Source organism: Falco peregrinus, chromosome 6 (assembly GCF_023634155.1).
Source record: "Falco peregrinus isolate bFalPer1 chromosome 6, bFalPer1.pri, whole genome shotgun sequence".
NCBI lineage: Eukaryota > Metazoa > Chordata > Aves > Falconiformes > Falconidae > Falco > Falco peregrinus.
In genome coordinates, this window is record NC_073726.1 from 64,154,235 (window position 1) to 64,176,194 (window position 21,960).

The following is a 21,960-nucleotide window of genomic DNA, read 5'->3' on the forward strand; positions in this document are numbered from 1 at the left end:
GGCTTGTTGGTGATAGGAAAAAATGGTATCCTGACCTCTTGGAATTTACTTGCATTGAAAACCATTGTAAATTTTTAGGTAATAATAAAACATTGTGAAAACAGAGTTTGCCAGTTACAATTTAAAAAGCCTTTCACCTCTGTCAGTACTTTGTTTTCTCCGGGACTGTTTCCAGAAGAGGTCGTGTATCAGGAGAGTCCATATTTCCTTTCCAAGCCAATGCAAGTAGGTTCTTGGTTTCAGAAGGACCTTAACCTAAAGAATCAATCCGTATCTCAGATATGTCTTTATGCATATGTGAAACTAGGGACTTTACTAGAATAAGGTTGGCTCACAGGGAAACTGGGTGGATGCAGAAGATGCTTTGTAAAGGAGTAGTTTTCACACAGGCTGTGGAGCTTGCTAGAGTCAATGGGAGGATTCTGGCTGGCTCCTGTCAGCTCTGCTCCAGGCAAGCAGGCAGCCTGGCCAGGTTGGAAACACCTTTCTCTGTGTGGGAAGCTGTTGGTAGAAATGAATGAGTATTGTCAGTAATTTGGTGTTGGACTAAGGACCTGTCACGGACTGTTGATTCCCACTCACAGTGCTTTAAACTACAGGTATGTTATGTGCTCAGATGGAGTTCTGACCTCTGCGTAAGTGTGCCGGAAGTGAACATGTGAACCAGCTATATCGCTCTTTAGTCTGTTGAACAGTTTCGGCAAAGCAGCCTCTTTTCATAACTCCTAGAAGGTCATCCTCTACATCTGTCTTGAGTCCAAGACACAAAGTCTCTCTGTAGATGTTCTCCTTGGACCCTCTCTTTGATACCAGTCAGCTTGATTCAACATCCCAAGGACTGAGAAAAGCAATTCTGCTGCTACCTCAGAGGTGGGGGAGAATGGGGGAGGGGAAAGGGAATTTGTCTTTAGGTGACAGCTGAATTTAGAAATGTTCAGGCCATGTTTTTGTTGTAATTCTGTGAAATAGGGGCAAAGAGGGAAAATGGGATCCTTCTTGATGACTGATGTAATGAAAATCAGTCCTGGCAGCATCCACAGCTCATCAGATGTGTTACAGAAAACCAGGGTAGTTGCTCTGTTTGTAAATAGGAAAGAAATCTGTCTTATACACAGGGAGGGCTGAGGACAAAAAAACAACATGAGTTGATAACAGACCCTTTTCCTACTTCATAAACCTCACAGTGGCAAAGCCCACCTGAGCTGTGAACTTGGGAAGAGTTAATTTTCACAGGAACAGGAACTTTGACAGTGTGGCACTGCAGTAGCTGTTTTTTATCTGTTTGTCCTTTGCTCTGAAGGAGGCCAGAAAATAAATGCCCAACCCTAGTTTTATACCCCAGAAGAGGCTTATTAAATGAAATATTCTACCTGATGACAGTCCCATCCTCCAGGATAGACATGTTTCTGTGGTAAATATGCAAAAGCTTTTAGGGTTGCAATTACCTGGCAGACTAGAAGGAAAAAAAAAAAAAAAAAAAAAAAGATAATACAGGCATTTGTTGTTGAGTTATCTGTGATGCTGCATTAGCAGCCTAGGTCCCTAGCTGAAAGACAGAAGGGGCAGCCAAAATGAAATATGTGACAGAAAGCAGAAATGAAAGAGAAAAATGGTTCATTCTCAGTGACAAACAAGGAATATTTTTGTGGCGGTCTCTGGGGAGCAAAAGGCTTGATAAAATTTGCTTTTTATATTTTAAATGTTATTCCTGCCCCATCTGAAGTTGCAGCTTGTTAGATAATGAGTTCTGTCTGTCTAATTCCTCCCTTGTTTTCCATGCCTGAATTGATGGGAGGAGGGGAAAGGGGGCAGCAGCTCACCGGTGGAAAAAAAAGAAAAAAAGAAGAAAAATCTCGTTGGGTTGAATTACATCAGCAGGGGGCTGCTGATGAAGCTAAATTCAAGTCATGAGGAAAAATTATATTCTTCTTCATTTTGTGATGGGGAAAAATACAGAGTAAAGACCCATTCCACTGCAAAGAGAAGGAACTTCCGTGCTAGGGGAAACACTGGGCTTTATAAAGATTTCATGTGTCTTCCATTTAATTTACACTTGTTTTGCTTGCTAGAGTATAAAAGACAAGGGGATGACTTCAAGAAATGGCACATTTAAGCTGAATGTGAAGGAAAAGCTTCCTCAGGGTAAAGCCTCTCAACTCTGTGCAGGCATGCCAAAGAAGTGACAGAAGCCCTGTGCCCCTTGCATTTAAGGAAAGACGAGGCAGAGCGCTGGGGACTATAATGCAGAGGCTGGCTCTCAGCTGGAGGGTTTTTATCATGAGGTTTTGAGAGCAAATTCCTAGGTCATCCCCATATTTTATTAACAACTTGCTTTTTTATTTTCCTTTGGTTTTTTTGGGGGGGTGGTTTTTGGTTTTTTTCTGTTTTGTTTTGTTTTGTTTTAACGTGACTCTCAAGAATGTGATGGCCATATCCTTTCAAGGGAGGAAAATTGTGTGGGATCCTGCTCATTCTCAGAGCAATATAAGGCCTTTCCTCTTCCTATAAATGATAGGTCTATTTTCTTCTCGCAGAGGTGGGAGGCAGAAGTGTCTTTAAACAAACCCTGTGCTCTTTCTTGACCTGAATCTGGAAAGCCCAGCATAAGCAAAGCCAGTCCCACGGCTGCTTGCAGACTTTGCGTGAGTGATTTGTCGTTGCTGCCATGTAACATGCTCTGAAGATGCACTGGATCACTCAGCCTTGTTTTTCGTGAGAGGAACAGTGGGCAGACTTGCTGTTGCGCTGCTGGCACGGCTCAGGGGCCCTCGCTGGGCACCCTGACATCAGCAACCTTTTGGTCCCACCAGGGGTATTTCTGTCGGGCTAAGCCAGTGCTCTCCAGAAGAGTCATGGTGGCATTGAGGTGGCAGGATGGGAAGGTATCAAAAATGGTCATCAAAATGTCTTCAGCAAAACTAAAAAAAAAAAAAAAAATCCCTCTCAGAGGACATAGCCTCCTCGAGGCTAGATCTGCAGCCATAGTTGATAGTCTGGAAATTTTTCTCCCTTGCTCCTGACTGTAGAGGAGCCTGAGAGAAGCAGGACACACCAGGCTAAGGTGGGTCTTGCAGGCCCCCCCCCTCGCTGCCGAGAGTCCCCTTTGGGAGGGCAGCACCGTCAGGTCCCCAGTACTGCCCCAGGCCTCTGGCGAAGGAGACAAACACCAGCCAGGGCCTGGCAGGGTGAGGGGACAGGAGCACCCTGGGCCCTGCCCCTGGCTCTGCACTGAGGTGACAAAGGACATCACAGCCATTGTGAGAGCTTAAAGCTCCCAGCCCTGAGTCCTTTACTGAAGGGGAATGACCCCAGAGCAGACTGGGAGCCACAGGTAGGGTCCTCTGAGCCACAGGGCCCACAGCCACCATGTAAGTCACACCCACTGGCCTCGCTGGTGGCACAGCTCTGGCACTGTCCCACTCGCATCGCTCCCCCTACTCCCGCCCACTGCTGGTGGGCTGCACAGGGGCTCTCCTGCCCCATCCCAGCTGCTCCTTGCCCTGCTGCTCCAGCCAAGTCAGACATTTTGTCAGTACTGTGGTCAGAGTTGTCATCTAAAAGGGGGAGTGCAGTGAAGAGAATCAGCCTCCTTCCTCCCACCCATCTTCAGCATGTGGTGCAAAACTCGCTGTGGTGCAAAGTGTTTCTCATGTAGAATCCTTAGGCTGCGCGTGTAGGACCTGGCTGGTGGCCATCCAAGCATTCCACCTTGCTTGGGACAGTGGTCCCAGCCTGCCCCCCAGTCATTGTAGTCCTTAGTCTTGTCACTTAGCACTAGCAGTTGGCCTGGGCCTGATCGGTGACCCTTCATGGAGGTACGCGGTGACACATCCATGGCCTGGAGGTGCCTGTGTGAGGAACCAAAGCTGCTGAAGAAGGGCTGTGCTTCCCAGCCCACCATGCAGGAGTGGGGCTTTGCAGCTGGCAGTTTTAGCCAGACATGCTTAGGCTAGAAATGAAGCTGTGTTCACCAAGTAACTGGTCAAAAAGCTGTGATAGCCACGGTGTCATGAGGCATCTTAATGGCATTTTATTTTTTCCTTTTCTTTTTTATGCTGTAGTTTGAAGGGGAGATCGTTGAGGTAGTCTCTGTGATCTCCATTTCGCAGGATGTCAGAAGGATGAATGACCAGGGAGATCCCTTCTGGGTTAATAATCTGTATATGAACAGCTTCCCAGGAAAACCCACACCCTGGGAAATGCAGGACTCAGGCTGCAACAGACACCACCTCTGTTTGAGTCCACAGTCAGGCACACAGGTGGAAGAGAGGGTGTTGGAGGGGGGTGGTTGGGGTGGTAGATAGAGCTGTGGTCCTCCCTTGCTGGAACTAGAGTAGCTCCCTAGCACGGGATGGCAGTGCTGGGACACTCGGAGCAGGAGGGCTTCTCCTGGGGGCACTACCACTGTGCTGCCTTGCCCTCCTGGCTTTTCTTTGCTGCTCAGCTGAAAGAGCTGCTCTGTTGTACCCCAGGGATGACAGCATTTCACTAATAAATGGCGTAATCACCTTACAAGATTTAAGTCTCTTAGAATTTGCAAAATATCGCACATATAATGGCTGTCACCCCTGCACTATTAATGGATAAATGCACTTTTGTTTCCCTTGTTTTCAAAAGGCTTTGGTATGTTGCATGTCTAGCTTGGGTTGATATGTCTGCTTTGTAGGTAAATGACCTTTGATTAAATGTTTGGATAACAGAGAATGAAGCTGAGTATCAGTTTGAAGAGGTGTTTATCAGTCTAGTTTCAGACACTGCAAGAAAATACACAGGCATAAAGGCCTACGTGCATGTTGTCAACCACCCATATGGAGTATGTAGTGAGGCTGTGTGCAGGTGTGTTTTTTAACTGGCTGTGCATGCTTAGCTGAGTGAGTGCAGGTCCTGAAGGATGCAGGGGCTAAAGTGGATCCATCTTGCCACATGTGGACATTGTGCCATGACAGGTATCAGTCCTCTAGCCATGCTGACAAGGAGCCAAAGAAAGCTGGATTCCCAAGCAGCGTCACAACTTATTCTCCATCATGTGACTCAAAGTATGTGTCATTCTGGCCAAAACTGCCCTTTAAATGAGGCAGTAGTAATGGCAGCAGGGATAGGCTATGCTTATTAGTTTACTCAGTGAATTGGTATCTGTTACGTCCTTGTATAGTGTTAGTGCACTTACGTTTCAAAACCTTATGTCTTTCTGGCCTTGCAAAAACAGCTCTATCTCAGACTTGACTGCTTTTGCTGCTGTGGGAGCCTCATTAGTCTGGCAGTCATTTTCAGTCCTACCTGCAACATTCACTGCTTTACTGACTGTCTCTCCAAGGTAAAGAGCAGGATAGCTAGATGGTTTGAGGAGGAGAGGCTTTTCTGGGGACTAGAGCAAAACCATGAAGTTCATTGCTGAAATCTATGCTCGGTTTCATTTAGCAATGATCATACCTGGTAGGACTGCAGGCTTGCAAAACAGTCAGTACATTGCAGAAGGCTTACTGGAGGAAAGCAGAGTTAAAGCTATACTATTTTAAGCAGTTCATTTCTTTCCCAAGGACACTTGGAGTATGGAGTTGGGTTTTTTTTTTTCAGAACAAAAATTCAGATTTTTTTTTGCAAAACCAACACCAGGATTAATTGAATCTCAGTTTCATTTTACCCAGACCACTGAGTCTTGGAAGGGAACAGACATTCAGCTTAAAGCTTTTGGCTTTGTCCCATCTCTGTGATAGTCAGGTCAGGTTGGTTTTTGGTTTTACAAAACTCAAGCAAAGACAGTTCTTTGCCAAGTTCCTCTGTGTATAAATCACCTCGGAGCAGGCTGGTAAACCAGCATTGTGCCTGTGGCACATCCAACAGAAGATACACACTAAATATTCCAGAATAACTCCCTTTCTGGGGTCTAATTTAAAACAGAAAAGCTTATATTTCAGCCTAAACAATCTCCTCAGACTGGAGTCTCCCTAGGGTTTTCTCTGCTGAAACCTTCTTACCATTTCCCTAGGTGTTTTTTATTTTGCTCGGAGCAGACATGCCAGTTCCTCCTTTATCTTGTCAAAGTTAGCGATCTGCCCCTTTCCCTGTGACACTGCAGCATCTCCCTGCCCAGCTCCACCATGTGATGCTGGCTGGCCTCACTCCGAGAGGAGCCCTGCGTCCCTGTGTGGAGTCGGAAAGGTCATCACAGGAGGGCTTGGTTTATTTATTAACCAAGTGTATAAAATATGCCCAGTTATGTGCCTCCGGGCCCAAGAATATTTATAACAAAGGTCTGTTTGCGAGGAACCTGACAAGCCTTTTGCCAGCAGAGAAGTTGTTGATAGCCCAAGGAGGGGGAGAAGAAGTCTTGAGTTGCTTCCTTCTGGCTCATCCACATCTGAGTGGTGGAAAATCAAAGATCTTAGCTGAGTGCTGAGCCAGTCCCTTCCATCCCCTCTCCCCTCTCTGAGAACAGCTCCTATACAGCAAAGACAGCACTGACAGTAGTTACTCCTTCTGCAGATCTCAGTTTTATTGTGGTGGCTGGAAAGGAAGGAAACTGTGTGCCCACAGGCAAGGCTCAATCCATTACGGCTGTTGTAGATCAGAGACAAGTATGTGAAAGGCAGCCAGAGAGAGGTACCGGGGTTGGGAGCTCTGGTTTCCCCCAGCTGGTGCCACCCCACGTGTGAGGGGCTCTGGTCCTCACCAGTCAGCTGGAGTTGCAAAACCTCTGCTATATTCCAGTGAGGTAAAACACCACAGGGAACTGGTTGGCAAAGTCCCACTAAGCACAGATTAACAACAACAAAAAAGAAACAAAAAGATTTTTGGCTCCCACACTCACCATTAATTGTTGAAACAACCAAGACCCTAAGAGCACCCTGAAATCAGGGCTTTGGGCCACCTGTTAGACATATCCTGTTGTTCCTGCACTGCTGTTCCCTTATTTATCCCTGCTAAGAGATACTTGCATGAAAAAGAGTGTGTCTTAGGAGTTCCTAATTTCCAGTGGTTTCTCTTCCCCACCTGAATTTACAGCCTTCCCTTATATGTGGAAAAGGGATACGATTCCCAACATGACCAGTACAAGCGGCAGGATGATCCAGCCTCAGGTGAGGGGATGAGCACTGGGAGTAGGCGAATGGCTAAAGATTGATCCCAATTTTAGGAAAAGAGCAGTTGTGCAAAAGAGGACAGGGAAAAAAAGGTAAATGCAAATTTGCTTCTAAAAAAAAAAGAGCATTTTCCCAAGGCTGCCACAACTTTTAAGTGTGTCAGTGATCCCCGAGGGAAGGGCAGCCCTCTGGGTGTAGGCACCTCAGTGGTGCTGCCCACAGCCCAGGCAGGAAGCAGGAACAGAATCATGGTAGCAGGGCTGCTGACCAGGGCTCAGTGGTCAACCACCAGTTCTGACATAGGTGTCTTGCCCATGCTAGGTAGGACACACTTTCTTCACCCTCCTCCCCATCAGCTCCAAAGGAGCATGATTTTGAGGAACAGCGCTCTTCTTCCTCTGTGACTTTCCTGTTTAAGTACACCTTCCCTCCATGGGTGTTCACACCACCCAGCACCATGCAGTCCCACACCTGGGGCTGACCACCCCAAAAGCAATACTTCCTGGTTTGGGAACAAATATGTTTCAAATGTGGCTCAGCTGGGGTTCCCATGTTTTTTTGAGAGAGCTTGCAGAGAGGAAGGCAGTGTGCAAAAACACTCGTTACCAGTCTGTATACTATCACCTGAAGTTATCTGGAACCCCTGACATAAACGTCTATAAACCTTTTTCTTTTAAACTCAGCATTGAATCCTAAATTAATCCGTACCTTCTCTACACTTACTGCCAGAGTCATTTAAGTAATGCTGGGAGGATCAGTGAGAGGCTCTGAAGTCCTAGTCTCTCCACTTGCAGGTTTGCCACAGGTGTTCTTGGGGTTTAGGGTTTTTTTGGTGTGTTTTTTTTCTTCTCCTGCTACTGCCTCTCTCACATGATCACCAAAACAGGCATGTCACAGGATTTCCTGCTGTCTATTTTTCTTCACTCAAGCCTTATAAGCACAGTAAGTCCCTTTAAGGCTGAAGCCTGCTGAAATTATGTGAAAAATCAAGGTCACTCTCATATTTACTGTACCCGGGCAGGTCTGAAACTGCTACAAATGGTTAGCTTGTTTTACTTAAAAAGAGCTATTTACCTAAGAGAAATCAAAACTCTCCTATTGCAGCTATTGGCTGTAGCACTTCAGACTCCATCTCTGTAGCACATAAAAGACATACTGTCTTTTGGTAAAGATACCTGTGTTCAGACCAGGAGCTGAGATACAACCTTGCTCAGTACATTGACGAGCAGTTGCTTCTACAGCAATACTTGTAAGTGATTGTACAATTAGTGGGGCTAGAACAAGGGCCAGCTGCAATCGGAGTCTGCGGTTTGAATGTATAGGAAAGACATAAAGTTTGGTCTCTGCTCCTGGTTGCTTACTTCTGTGGTTTTGTGTTTGCTCTTCTTTCTCTCCTCCCACTCAAGTTGGTTCCTCGCCAAGTGCAGAGGAAACTGAGTGGGGAAAGGGTGCTCTTTTTTTTCAGCTCCAGTGACAGAACAGTAGCAGCCGCTCATAGGAACAGCGGTTTGGTGACCCACAGATTTTACTGCAGCAATAGGTGGGCAGTGAAGGAGAACGCATTGCAGTCACAAACTGGAGTATGATTTTCCATGTCTTTCTCTGCTTATTTCAATGCATGTGTAGGTCAGGGCAGTAGCTTCTAACGGCAGTTGTGGCTGCTGAGAAGCAGAATGAGGTGAGGGGCTGTTAGCATGAGATTGGTGCTCCAAGGTGAAAATAAAGAATTAAGAGTAGCAAGATTCATCATCCACACTTCTGAATATGGAAAAGTAGCATCAGCAACATAATTTGCACAGGCTTTCAGGGGTGCTTTGTTCAAGTACCACATGTTCAAATTCTATGATGTTTTTACCTCCTCCTGTACGTTTGCTCACTGCAGGCAAGAGATGTAAGTGTAACATGGAGGAAGCTTGCTGCATACATCTGTGCATTCATTAGGTTCACAAGCTTTAGGTGCCAGCACAGTGGGATTGAAAAGCTGTATTGCACTGAAGTGCGTTTTCTGATTGGAAAGTGTTCCTGCTCTGCTGCTTATTGGCAGTGAGGTTAGAAAGACTGACTGATGTCGGTTTATAAACCAACAAGTCATTACCAGAAGAGAGAAATTACCTGAAGGTGCTACAGTTAGTATGGGATTATATATTCCCCAGCTTCAGACCGTGGAATGCTGTGATTTCAGTACCTGAAGTTTCTGTCTTAACTTTTCAAGCCACTTCCTGCACTGATGCTTCAAATTAGCCTAAGCTAATGTAAAGGCACCTAATTCTCAGGTGGGGGGCTTAGCAGCTGCCTCCTCCTCCAGGTCATGCTAGGGAAAAGGGACAACTCTCAAGCAATTGAGAGTGGTTATCTTGCTTGAAAAACACTAATCTTGTGGCCTGACTTAAGCTGAGTTAGAGCCACAGCTGTTACCTGTTTAAGGAGGAAGGTCAAGGAAATGTCCTTTGCCTTTTAAGCCAGGTCATATAATGGTTATTCTGTGGTGCTTTACAAGGAAAAATAAAAAAGGTAGAAGAGAGGCATGCATATATATACTGTGAGAAACTTTCAGTTCTAAGAGGAATAAATAGAAGGGAAGTGTCTCTAGGAACTGAGAGAGCGGAAGGGCAGAGAGGAAATCCTCTTACAGGCAATGGCTACCTGGAAGTTGCTGTTCCCCATATAAGGAAAGATGTGGGAGGAAAGAAGATGAGATTTTGCCCTTCTCGCTGTCTGGAGACTTCAGAACCAGAAACAGTTGATTTCCGAACAGGACAGCGTGTTTTTTCTGCCACAGGCTGGGAAGTAATCTGTGAATCCCTGAGTGGCAGCTTGACCTCTGTCTTCTACTTACCGAAGGACAGAGGTAATCACAGCCGTTGTTTTGCTTGCACAGATGTGAGTTCTTTTGTGCTGATAGGTTTTGCCTTTATTTTAATATGACTGCATGGGATCAGTACTTGGGTGTGCATTCAGGTTCTGTCCCCACATCTGCTAGTTTGCATTAGCCAAGGAGTAACAGACTTCTACCTGCTATGAAACTTAACTGTCTCTAGAAGTTCCTGCTCAGGGGTGGAGGCAGGGTAGATAGACATGTGGGATTTGGCCTGAATCTAACTGAAATGACTCTGAATCAAAACCTTTGTGTTTCAAAGAGTTGGGTTAACTCTGTTGTTATTTTTCTTTTTGCTAACTACTGCCTCATAGCTGGTCTGAAGCAGTTCTCGAGTACGAGTGTAGTACCCCAGGCCTGATGAGACCTGAAAAGTGCTGAAAGTTTTGTAGTGTCATCACTGAACTTTGACCTTTGTGGGAAGCTTTTCAGATCAGGACAGTTTTCAGATAACTCTGGTGACTTGTGCGGCTTCTGAGCTCAAGAAGCTTACCAGCTGAAGCCTTTAGAGAAGGAGAACTGTCTGTTCCAGCAGCTGATGCTCTTGCTCATGTTGAGGCAGACAAGCAGAACTTAGCAATGTTTCAGTTAACTTGACAACAAAAGGAGCAGTGTTGTAATGAGTTGTGTTTTAGCTGCAGATTGTACGATTAGATCAATTGTGGTAATACTGCTGAGCAACACTGTGTTTTCTCCCTGTACTCTCTGGTCTAGCTGTAGGTGTCCGTCACCATTTACCTTATGCTGTTCTCCTCAGATATGCTGTGTTTTCTGAAGTAGGGCTGTATTTATGACATCTAATGCACAAATATTTTTGTGGCTGAGGCCCTTAAACAAAAGGGTAATAGAGAGTATAATGGTACACGTGACCACGAGTGCTAGCACGCACGTTAATGTGACAGCTGGCATACAGAAGGAGAGCTGATGGCCTTTTTCAGATCCACCATGGTAGGAATTCAAGTTTCAACTAGTTGCTTCCATGGAGAATTGTGCACTCAAAAGAAAGTCCAGGGTGGTGGGGTGGAAGAAGTATCTGATGGCTTAAAAAAAGTTCCAATTTATTTTGTATAAGTGTGGTTTACTTGCCAGCAGGAGACTGCAAATAGAGAATAATCGTCCAAGAGGAAATCAGAGTACTACTTTGATGCTCACAACAATATTAAGAGGGACAGATGAAATCTAAAATGTAAACAGGTTCAGCTGAGGCTAGCTGAATTTGCTGTTTACTATGCTAAAAAGTTAATGATGAAATACTGCCAGTTGATTTCAGCAGGTAGAAGGAAGTAATGGTGAAGACCAATATAAAAAATAAAAGCTTACTTAAGCGATCTCATCCCTGCAATTGTCAAAAATACACGTCCTGCCATTGTTAGCCACTTAAATTAGGGGACTGGATTCTGGTGGGTTGCATGAGCACAAGCAAAAGCAGAAGATAGCCATGATGTTTCTGGGAATGCTTTTCTGGAGGCTGGTTTGATAACCTCTTTGCAGGTGTTTGAGGGACCAGGGAAGGGAAAGGGTAGCACAGGCTGGATTTTACTTAGCAACGCTAGTATGTGTACGGAGGTGTGGTGGCTCCAAACCTATTCCTTTATCAGTGAGGTCAAAATACAGCTTGATGTGTTAGATATATAATGAGCAAAAGAAAGAAAGGCATGTTAACTGGGTTGGAAGATAACATTCTGTCTTTTTAATGGATTCTTGTTATTGTCACTGATGTTACTTTCAGCAAAAAAATTATGTTGAAACTATTCTTTTTTTTTCTCTATTAGCTCTTGTTCTCAGCTTTGTTACGGCCACAAAGAGATGGTAAAAATGGATTGGCACAAAGTTGGGTTTCCTGTATCACTTAGAGCTATGTTTTCAGCCCTTAGCACTTTGATAGGGTCTGTTCTTCATTTTGAAAATAGCAATAAAAGAGCAGAGAACATAAGAAAACACAATTATTTTTTTTTTTAAATGAAATTGTCAGTGCTAGTTTGAACTTTGCCTCTGATCTGTATGAAATCTGTGAACTGTGCAGTTGGAAGAAAGCAGATACAAAAGTGAGATAAAATATCAAGTACCTGGCTACTTTAGAAGGTAATAAAAAACTCCCAATATCTTGTATAATCATGTCTACATAAATCCTTTGGGAATAAACTTTAAACACTTATGTTGGATTTAGAGAATTACCTTCCAGCATCAGTACCTATGATCTAGCAAAAGAAACTAAGCTTAAGCTTATGCGAATGGCCCTCTTCGCTTCCAGAGGCATGGGTAACATTAAAGCATGCATAGAGTTGCCACACTAAAATGTGGAATGGTGGTGACGGGTCTGAAGCGTTGCAGTGTATTTGTTGTTCCTGTGTAGTTACTGGAGACATTGGGCATGCATGAGGAGATAGCACACGTCTTAGAAAAAGGATCAATGTGCAGCATTTGGCAGCTGAGTGTCAAGACACAGTTGACAGCTCCCCCAGTTTGGTGGGGAGTGTCCTGTTATGTGGACCTTGAATGAGCCCAAGCTTTCAGCCTCCTCATCAGGGAGAGGTGAAGATTTGCCAGCCACTTCTCCCCAGTCGCTTGAGAACTGCAGCAGTGTTGGTCCCACCTGTAAGTTGTCAGAGCATTTTCCTAGCACCTTGATGCCCTTCTCAGGCTCAGAAAGACAGCTGAAGTAGAAGATGGAGAGAGAAGAAGCAGAAACAAATCCAGAGCACAAGAGGTTGGTTCAGATGCAAGACGAGGATGGCAGACACCAGAGTTGCTCTAGACAGCCAGTACAGCCACGTGGAGCGGCTCTTTCAGCCCAATTCTGTGGTGTGGTCTTATGTGGGATTTGAAAAGACTGGCTTCCAGTTCAAGGTCTGTGCTTTTGAGCAACTGTGGAGCTCTAGCTCCTGGACACGCTTACAGCTTTTACCTTAGCCTGGGGCTATAGGGTCTGATTACTGTCCACAAAATGGCATTTTAAGTTGTGTAAGAATCCCATATGCAGAATATAACTATAGTCATTATTTTTGTAAGGGGGGTGTTGCAGCAGCCCAGTGACAGGGCAGAAAGAAGGGGATGCTGCTTGGTTTTCTGCAGAAAATGCCCCTGACTTTCTGTATTGCATAGATCAAATTGCATGATGAGTGAGGACTGGGGGAGTGGGTATGGCTGCAAACTTTGACTTAATTTTCCAGAGCCATTGGTATGCTCAAGGATCTTGCAAAATACCCACTTGTTATATTTCCCCCGTGCTTTTGCATTCTGAGAGATCTACATTGTTGCACATTTCCCTTCCACACCAGGAGCAGTGTGCATTTCCTTGATACTGCATTGCCTTGCTTAGCTTTTAGGTTATGCTTGGAGCTGTGCCACACTATAATATTTGCTGCTGTCATGGTTTTCATCAGTGTTGTGGCCAGACACTGGAGTACATTTCTTCACAATGCTTTGAAATGTCTGCTGTGCTGTCATTGTACGTACCCATGTGCGCACATGTGCACCTCTGTGGTGAGCCAGGGTTTCTGCGCGCCGACTGGCACAGTGGCAGGAGGGCTGGCAGGTAGCTGGCCTTGGCAGCAGACCCTGCAGCAGCCAGACAGGGGGGAGGCCTGAGGTGCTGTAGGCATTGGAGAAGGAGGCTGCTGTGTCTGAGCTTGCTCTCCTTGAAGCTGGCGTAAGATTTTCCAGCAGGGTCTTGACTGACCAGGAGCTTAAAGGCTTTCTTTCTTATCTGCAGAGTGTGACACAGGCTGGTGGCAGCCTGTAATTAATAATGATACTAACCCTCCTTATGCAACCAGGAGATGTCTGACAGTGTTAGTAGGTAGTTGCTCAACAACAAGGCATGTTACAACTAACCAGCTGGGACCAATTATGAAAGCCTCACTAATGCTAGCAAGCACTTGCCTGTTCACAACATTGGACTGAAGTTGAAGAGATGAGTGACTGCTCTGCAACATGCAGGCAGGCTCATGATCAGGTGGTGCACGGTGCTGGGCTGAAACACAGCCTCTGCATCAAGCATGGAGTGTCTGTGCTGTGGGATATGTTTGCTGGGCACCAGTGATCCACATTGCCCTACGTTGGCACCATCTGTAGCTCATCCTCCCAGATGCGGGATGAGGAAGCACCCCCAGGGCTGCAGCACATCTCCTTCCCCACCCACAGCTTCTCCCACCCTCTCGTTGCTGCGGCAGCACTGATATATGCCCAGTACCTACTTAGCGGCTCACTATGGTTAGAAAAAGGGGGGGAGCGGGGACTCCTACTTATGGCTTCCTCATGAATTTTTAGTCACAACATGAAGATTTCAAGAGTGTGCGAATAAAACATAAAATGAAGCGGAAGACTAAGTGGCACAGCACAAAAGGCAGAAAAAAACCCCAACAAACCCCAAAACACTGCATCATTGTCCAAAAGGTGCAGCCATTAGAGAATAATAATAGTTTTTGTGTGCAGTGCAGCTGGGGCCACAGTTGCAGAAGGAGGGTCTTCGGTGACCTGTGCGATGGCTCTGTTTGTTTAATGTGCTAAAACAAAGAACTGAAAAGCAGACAGGGCCCTCACAGATACTCACAGGGCTTCTCTCTCGGTTCCTGTGTCTGTGCCCTCTCTCACTGTGTGCGTGTGTGTCTTCATGCTCCAAATGCAACTAATCACAGCTACATGCTTTTGGATGCCTTCTGTTGTGCATCCCTTGTGTCTGTGCCTAGGCACTCCCTTATTATTGAATTGCTATTTTTGTAATTTAGAAACTATGACAAATAACGTAAAGTCAAACGGTTAGTATTTTATTGTCTGTTTTTGTAATTCCCTGTCCTTCAGAACGAGCTCAGGGTAATGACATTATTCCCACCCCTCCACCCTGACCTCAGTCTTTTTCTATCCATTTAGCAAATACTGCAGCTTGCTCTGTTTTTAATGGGTGGGAATCAATGTGGCTTTTTAAAATAGGATTCTCTCTGCCTGCACAAACAAAATCAATGGTGTTATTGAGCATGTGCAGGTCTGTGTGAACGGGAGTGAGCCAGCAGGGTTTGCTGCCTCAGCGAGGCAGGGGCAAAGCCTGTAACTCACATGGGGAGGTTCACGCTTTATTTCTCTGTCATTTTGGTAAGGGCTGATGAGCAGCTTGGTATTGTTTAGAAAGCAGGGCCTAGGGAGCACTTTTAATCAGGTTAATTAGATTTTTAAGGTGGTCAGCATGAGACTGTAAAAATGGGTTAAACCAGACTGGTTTGAGTGGCAGTAGGATGTTTGAAGATCCCAGTAAAATGAGGTTTAATCCAAACCATGTTCTAGTTCAGTATGACTCTACAATTGGGTTTGCCACTTCTTGCGGGGCGGTCCCACTGTGGCCTAGTTGGAGACCTTTGCTCTCAGAAGTGGGTTTCAAAGGGAGCTATAGCAGCAGGGATGCAGTTTTGCTTCATTCAGGCTAAGGATTTGTATGCAAACAAATGGGATGGGGAGTTTATGTATCCTTGTTTATCTTTTGTGGTAGAATGAGTTTACGAACATTGAGCTGTTGTGGGAAACTTGACTGGCAGAATTGGTCATGGCCTTGGGAGATGAAGGGAAGGGCAGATTACAGATTGATGGTATTGGGGTTTGGTTTGGGGGTTTTATTACTTCATCAGGGATGATCTTCAGTTTTAGCATTAGCAGGATTTTGCATGGTGTGGGAGGAATGGACTCTTGCAGCGTGCTGTCTTGGAGACATCAGCATCATCCATAAGCCTCAGTTCATGAGGCTGCGGTAAATGGTTTGTGGGACTATATGAAATAGTAACATGGAGGATATTTCACTTAAAACTTAGCTGTGGAGGGTGTATCACAATCCATGAAAAGCCTTGTATCTACTTGAAGAGCCTACCAGCTGCCACCACAGGCCATGTTGGTGGGACAAACCGCGCACGCAAGAAGGAAGTTTGGAACTCGTTCCTTCCCAAGTTTTGGCCTCTCTGTGCAAATTACCCCAAACAGCGTGTATATTCGTGTTCCAGGAGTTATAGTGATACTACCAACTCTGTCAGATAGGACACTAGCAGTCTTCCTGCTCCAGCCAGTTTCAGACACCACTGATAACAGGTTGAGTTCAAACAGACGGCTTTAGTTGTATGTGAAAGACTCCAGAACCTTTTATCAACCTGCAGGGCCATTCAGTCATCTCACATAAATGCACATGCCAATGCTTGTTTTGAACACTGCTTTGTTAGGAGCACAGCAAGCTCAGTGTTTTGAGTGATAGCAGAAATTTCTGGCCATGCAACAGAACAGGTTTTCTAATGCTCCTGTCAGCTGAGGAGCTCTGGGTCCTGAGAAGGAATGGGTGGCAAGAGGTAACCTTTCCCCAGTGACTGCACCACCAGAAGATGTATTTGTTCAGTGCCCTGTGTTTTTCGTGACTAAACAAGAGTTCATTTGAAAATGCTGTCAGCTCTGAGGATGGAGCACTGATGGCTGGAAAGGAGGACTTGTGTTTCTAATGGCTTCAGCTCAAGTTTTCCTCTTGACTACAGAGATACGGTATTTGGTTCCTGACAACGACTTATGCTGGGGTGCCAACCCTGGGGTTTGTTCTGTGACTTTCCAGGGAAATCCTCTGAGTGCTTTTCCAGACTCACTTCAGAGTTTTTGATTTCTAAGTGCTGAATATCCCCATCGTCCTGGATTTCACTTGTAAATGGGGTGGGCATGTTTCTGACGAACAAAAAGATTAACCTTCTCATGCTGTCCCTCGTTTGAGGATTTCTTTATGGCCATCCTTTAACTATGTGATTGTGACTGGCCTGGACAAAGGAGACTGTTTCAGTCTCCTGCATTCAGTATAGCTCATCCATGCATATATTATGAAGCACGTAGGGTAGGTATGCAGAATGATGCAGAATCATTTCTCAGCACAGGGCTTAGTACATGTATGCACGTACTGGTGGACACCCTTTTTCATTGTGCAGACACATTTTATCTGTGCAAGAAGCTTGTGATCATCAAATATCCTTTAAAAGAAGCTAAAAATGTGTCTCTATTGGCGGCTTTTCTTTCCACAGACAACAAAGGTCCTACTTAATTACTTTCAAATGTTGGCAGTGGTAGGGTTTTCTGCAACTTGCAAATCAGTGCAAGAAGCTTCCCTTGGTTGAAATGTGTTCAGTAAAGGGTCCAGTCAAATACTAGTTTATTAACCACCTAATTTCCATCTGTAAAGTAACTTTTAGTTACTATATAGTGGTTCTTTTTCATATGTGCTAGTGTGTCAATTAGAGCGCTGCAAAAAAAATCAGTGTACTGTAGCATATGCCAGGCCATGCTTTTTCCTCTTGCTTTGTGAAGTCCCCAGGACAGGTAGGTCACACTTCTGTGGAGAGGCCACTATTAACTGTGAAGGCAGGAAACTTCTCATGCCGCTTTGATCCAGCCCTTCTCTCCACTCCGGTGTCAGCAGTGTGCCGTGCTGGGAAGGCTGGACATTTGCAGTGTTTGGTGCGAGCTGGGTGGAGACTTCCAAACAGCCAAGCAGGAGTTCCACTCCCTGCCAGGGGCTCCTGCTGTCCCTGCTTCCCCTGTGTGCAGCCACAGGAACAGGTGAAAAACGTTGGTCAAACTGCAGGGCAAAAAAATAACAGATTCTTCGTTATTTTGGGTTGGATTTATATTTTTTTTAGGCTTGATACTGTAAAGATTTGAGTCGGAGCCTTGATGATTAGGGACTTAATTAAAACAGAAAGCAAACGTTCTTAGATGAAACCACAGCTGAGAATTTAAAAAAAAAAATATTGACTGAAAGAGCCATCAAATAATAATGGTGTTTGGACTTCCCTGACTTGTTTTGATGTGGATAAGTGATCTCATTTAAGGCTAATCAGAACATGATTTCCCTCCACAATTCTTCTCCAAATTTTTTAGCAAAAAACCCCAACCAACCTTTTCTCTATTCTAATTGAAAACCTGCTGTTACAAAACTTTAGTAGTTGGGCTTTATTGTAATGTTTGTGGTGGTTGCAAAAATTGTCCTCTTATATAAAGTAAAACTGGATTGATTTTTCCTTTTTTTTTTTTAAAAAAAAAACCAAACAAGAAAACGGAGCAACCCAAAACCCTGTCCCCGTACTACCCTCCAGACTGTATGCTTAAACATTCTTCAACATTCTCCTTTTTTTTATTTTTAATTTCATTTTTTTACAGTGGAGTAAAAATAATAAGCTGTAGTCTGAAATAGAATTATTGCTCTTCAACTTTCCAAAGCAGTAAGGGAAAATAGATCACACAACAAGTTTTAAAAATCAGTCAGTGTGTGGGATATGCTACACTGAACCGCTTTTCAGAAAAGAACTGGATTGCAGCCTTTAGGAACTGTGTTTACTGTAAGAGAAACTGAATTTAGACCAAGTAAAGGATGTGGGAAGCACCAGCTCAGTACCACTGCGATGACTGCAAAGCAAAAATTAAAAAGAAAAAAATAAAAGAAGAAAAAAAGCACAGCCAAAACAGGGATTTTCCATTGTGTGGATAAATTACTGGAAGTGTCTGAAATCCATTTGTTCTGGGAACGTGCACCACACCGTCATTTCTCCTCTCCGACAGTCTAGCGAAGGGTTAAAAGTTTCAGTGAGAATTGATTCGGGTAGAAGACTGCTGCCACAATGCTAAAGACTCATTTATTGGGGGAGCGCTACACTGCTTACTGTAATTGCAAGAAAATTAAAAGAAAGCAAATTAGCTGGGAGCTTTTCAGAACTCTTCCTCCTTTTGCTGACGTTAATGAGATTTTCCCCATACCAAAGCAGCGTTAATAACTTCCGCCAAGTGGCTCCTGTAAGCCATTGCTTACAAAACGAAACAAACCTGGGGTGGCAGTGACGGGGGAGCGTGAAGGGAGAAGGGTACCAAGCACAAGGGTTGGTGGGGAAGGGGATGCATCTTTAGGACCGGTTATATATAGTACAGTTTCGCAAACCCACATGTGAGGTAGCAGCTCCACGTCGAGGTGTGTGCCGAAGGGTCTGTGTGTGGACAGCCTGCTGCACCTGCGCCACTTCTTCAGCGAAGTGCCGCTTTCCCTGGTTTATATCCTGCAGGGGCTTTTGTTGTGATGATTTCGGCAAGCGGAAAGTTTTATGTAGTAAAGGGAAAAATGTCACAAAGTGTTCTCAGGGCTGTATTTATAGCCAAGGCATTTCCAGGAAGGTGAATTTCCTAAACTGGGGTGGAGGTCGGGACAGAAGGGAAGAGCTTGATCGGGATCAGCTTCCTTAACAGGAATTCCTATCTTGAGCAAGAATCTGCCGCTTTCCAAGAAAGTGGGCTTTTCCACAGCTAGCAGAAGGGATGCTTCAGAGGCAGGGAAGGAGAAGAGTAAAGTTATCCGTGCATTTGGAGGCCCCTCTGTGGGGAAATGCTGAGTTGCAAGCAAGTTGCGTTGCAGGGAAAGGCTTTCAGAGGGGCAGGACCCCATTTTGCTCCTCCACCTGCCCCAGGAGAGAGGTGGCTGACAAGAGCTGTGCTGAACGTGGTCCCTTTGGAAATAAGCCACGGAGGAGCTGGAATCCCAAAGTGCTGTTGGGATGAGGAGAATGGATGAAAGCAGTGAGGCTGTAGCTCTTCCTCACATCAGGTGCAGTCCGTTCCTGTGAAGAGCTGGAAGAATTACCTTTGTTTTTCTGAGAGCTCACGGATGCAAATGTTTGTTTATGGTGGGCATCTCTATAGCTATCTACACACAAATTCAGTGTATATATACACGAGTGCATGTTGAGTGGGAGTAATATTTTGCAATTTCTAAGGCACTCCTACATGAAGAGACGTGGGTGCCTAAGAAAACATAGCTGAAAGCAAAATCAACATGACCTAGTAAACAACAGCTATCTAGCACATGTGTGCCTACTGTAAAGCAGATCCTGCCTGTGCGGGCTGTGTGTGCTTCTCTGGACGCTGAAAAGTTGGCGTCATTTGAACTGATTGCTGTCAGTAAGATTTTAGTGAAGTCAGGTAATTATTCCACAAATTTTCTTTTGCATTTAATACCCCACTGTCCAGGCGTAACAAAGTCTCACCCAACAGCTGCAGTGCCTGCTTTGTGAGAAATGGTACCTGCTCAGTGCAGTGAAAGTGGAGCTGGTTTTTGGCTGTTGCTGCTTGGCACAAGTGCTTTCCTGGTGCTGTCCTGTGGGTGACAGCACTATTTGCAAGTTATTAAAACTTTAGGAGATTCAGAACATCCTATTCCAACAGTTGCTAAATATTTCATGCCTGTCATCTAAAGCAGTTTCAGTGCTTCAAAACAGCAGGAGAAAAAAAAATATATGCATTGTGTATTTATAATACATGATTGTTGATCTCTGCTGACATTTATCTTGACTCTAGAAGAGACCAGATAACTTGCTTGCGGTGGGGAAGGTAAATGTTATAAACAGGATAGCCTGGTACATATGTATATTAACCCTTTCAATTAATTTTCTTCACTTTCTAATGGACTTAGTCAAGGGTCATGTGATAAATCAGGCCTGTGCTTTTGTCCTCCCACGTAAAGGGATGCACAATGAAACTTGCAGTGTTCTGGGCATGGATGCAGAGATGCACACAATAAAATGACTGGATGGATGACAACAGGGAACAAGCCACCCATGCAGGAGCCCAGGAGATGATGGCTCAGTGTGCCCTAGCGAGCAGTGTGGCCTGGTGGGAGCCAGTTTGGAAAGTAAACCAGCTGGTTCCAAGGACTCAGCAGGTCCTTGGGATATTTTAGGGGGTTGCTCTTTTGGACTAGGCCTTGTTCAGTGGATGAGTGCCTGTTCATGCACCCTGAGACCACTCTGCAATGGGAGCACAGAACGAGTGGGAGAGACTGGGAGGTTTGCCTCAACAGAGATCTACTGAAACACTGGTGTAGATGCACTCAGTATTGTTAGTTCTTTATGTTTTCACCAAGTCTTATGATTATTTTTTTTTCTTTTGCACATCATACCTACCTGAGAGAATCTATTTTTTCAACTTGAAATAAAAAGGCAGGGGGAAGGCCTATCTAGACCTCAGTGTTATTGCAAGAAAGAGTTTGAAAACAGGCTAAACTTGAGAGACTGAATACATTATTTAAAAAAAAAAATAATTGTGTAATTTTGGAGGTTGGCAGATGATTTTTCAGATTATTCTTTCCTGGGAAAAAAACTGTATTAACAGCCTGGGTGTGAGAAGAACACCTCAGTGACTCTCCATGATACTGAAGTCAGAGGAACTGCTTCTTTCTTGATTCAAATCCTTGCATCTCCAGTGCAACAGCTGTGGAGTTATTTGTGGTTCAAGTTCACTGCAGTGACAACTCTTGGAGAATCTGCTTCTATATTTCCCTGCATTCTGACAAGGTGCTGCCGAGGAAGACTAAGCAATGTTTGTTGGGGTTTTTTTACTGTACTTTTCTAGCTTTTATAGGCCCAGCCTGCACTTTCTTCTCTGGGGCCAGTTCTTTCTACACCTCTTGCTTTGAGCAGGCCCTGGGGCATCCCCCATGCAAAGGGGTATGGGGGGTGGTTTGTGTTATGTGCTAGCCCTGAGGAGCGGAGAGCTGCCCAGGTGGATGTCCTCTCTCCATGCACAGCTGCCCAGAGCCTTTCAGTTCCCTAAAATCCTCAGCATCCCATGAGGGAAGAAATTGCGAAGAACCAGGGAGGAAGGTGATAGCCTCCGTGCTGGGAAGCCCTCGTGGTGGACAGCTGGGGGCAAGATGAAACCCCAGAGCAGGAGGGAAGCACAGGGACACTCCCATTCTGTTCTTTCCCTCAAACTTCCGTGTTTTCAAGGGCTGACTACCAAACCCTCCACCACCTCTCTGCATGCTCACCCCCGTGCTTGCTACTTCTCTCAGAAATGTGTTTGTAGTAAGAGGGAGTTGAAGAGATCAAAGCAATAAACCACTGAAATCACCGGTACCCAGGAGGGATGGCAAGTGCAAAACCATGCTGCAGTTGGCAAACCAGTTGGGGAGGAGGGATTTGGATGAATGCAGTGTTATCTCATCTGCAGGCTGGCCATGCCAGG

The 21,960-nt window shown here is 45.1% G+C and overlaps 1 protein-coding gene across 1 annotated transcript in view; it reads left to right on the forward strand.

Moving 5' to 3' along the window:
* The window catches only part of HIPK2 (homeodomain interacting protein kinase 2), a 145,053-nt gene that overhangs the window by 46,740 nt on the left and 76,353 nt on the right, over positions 1–21,960 (forward strand).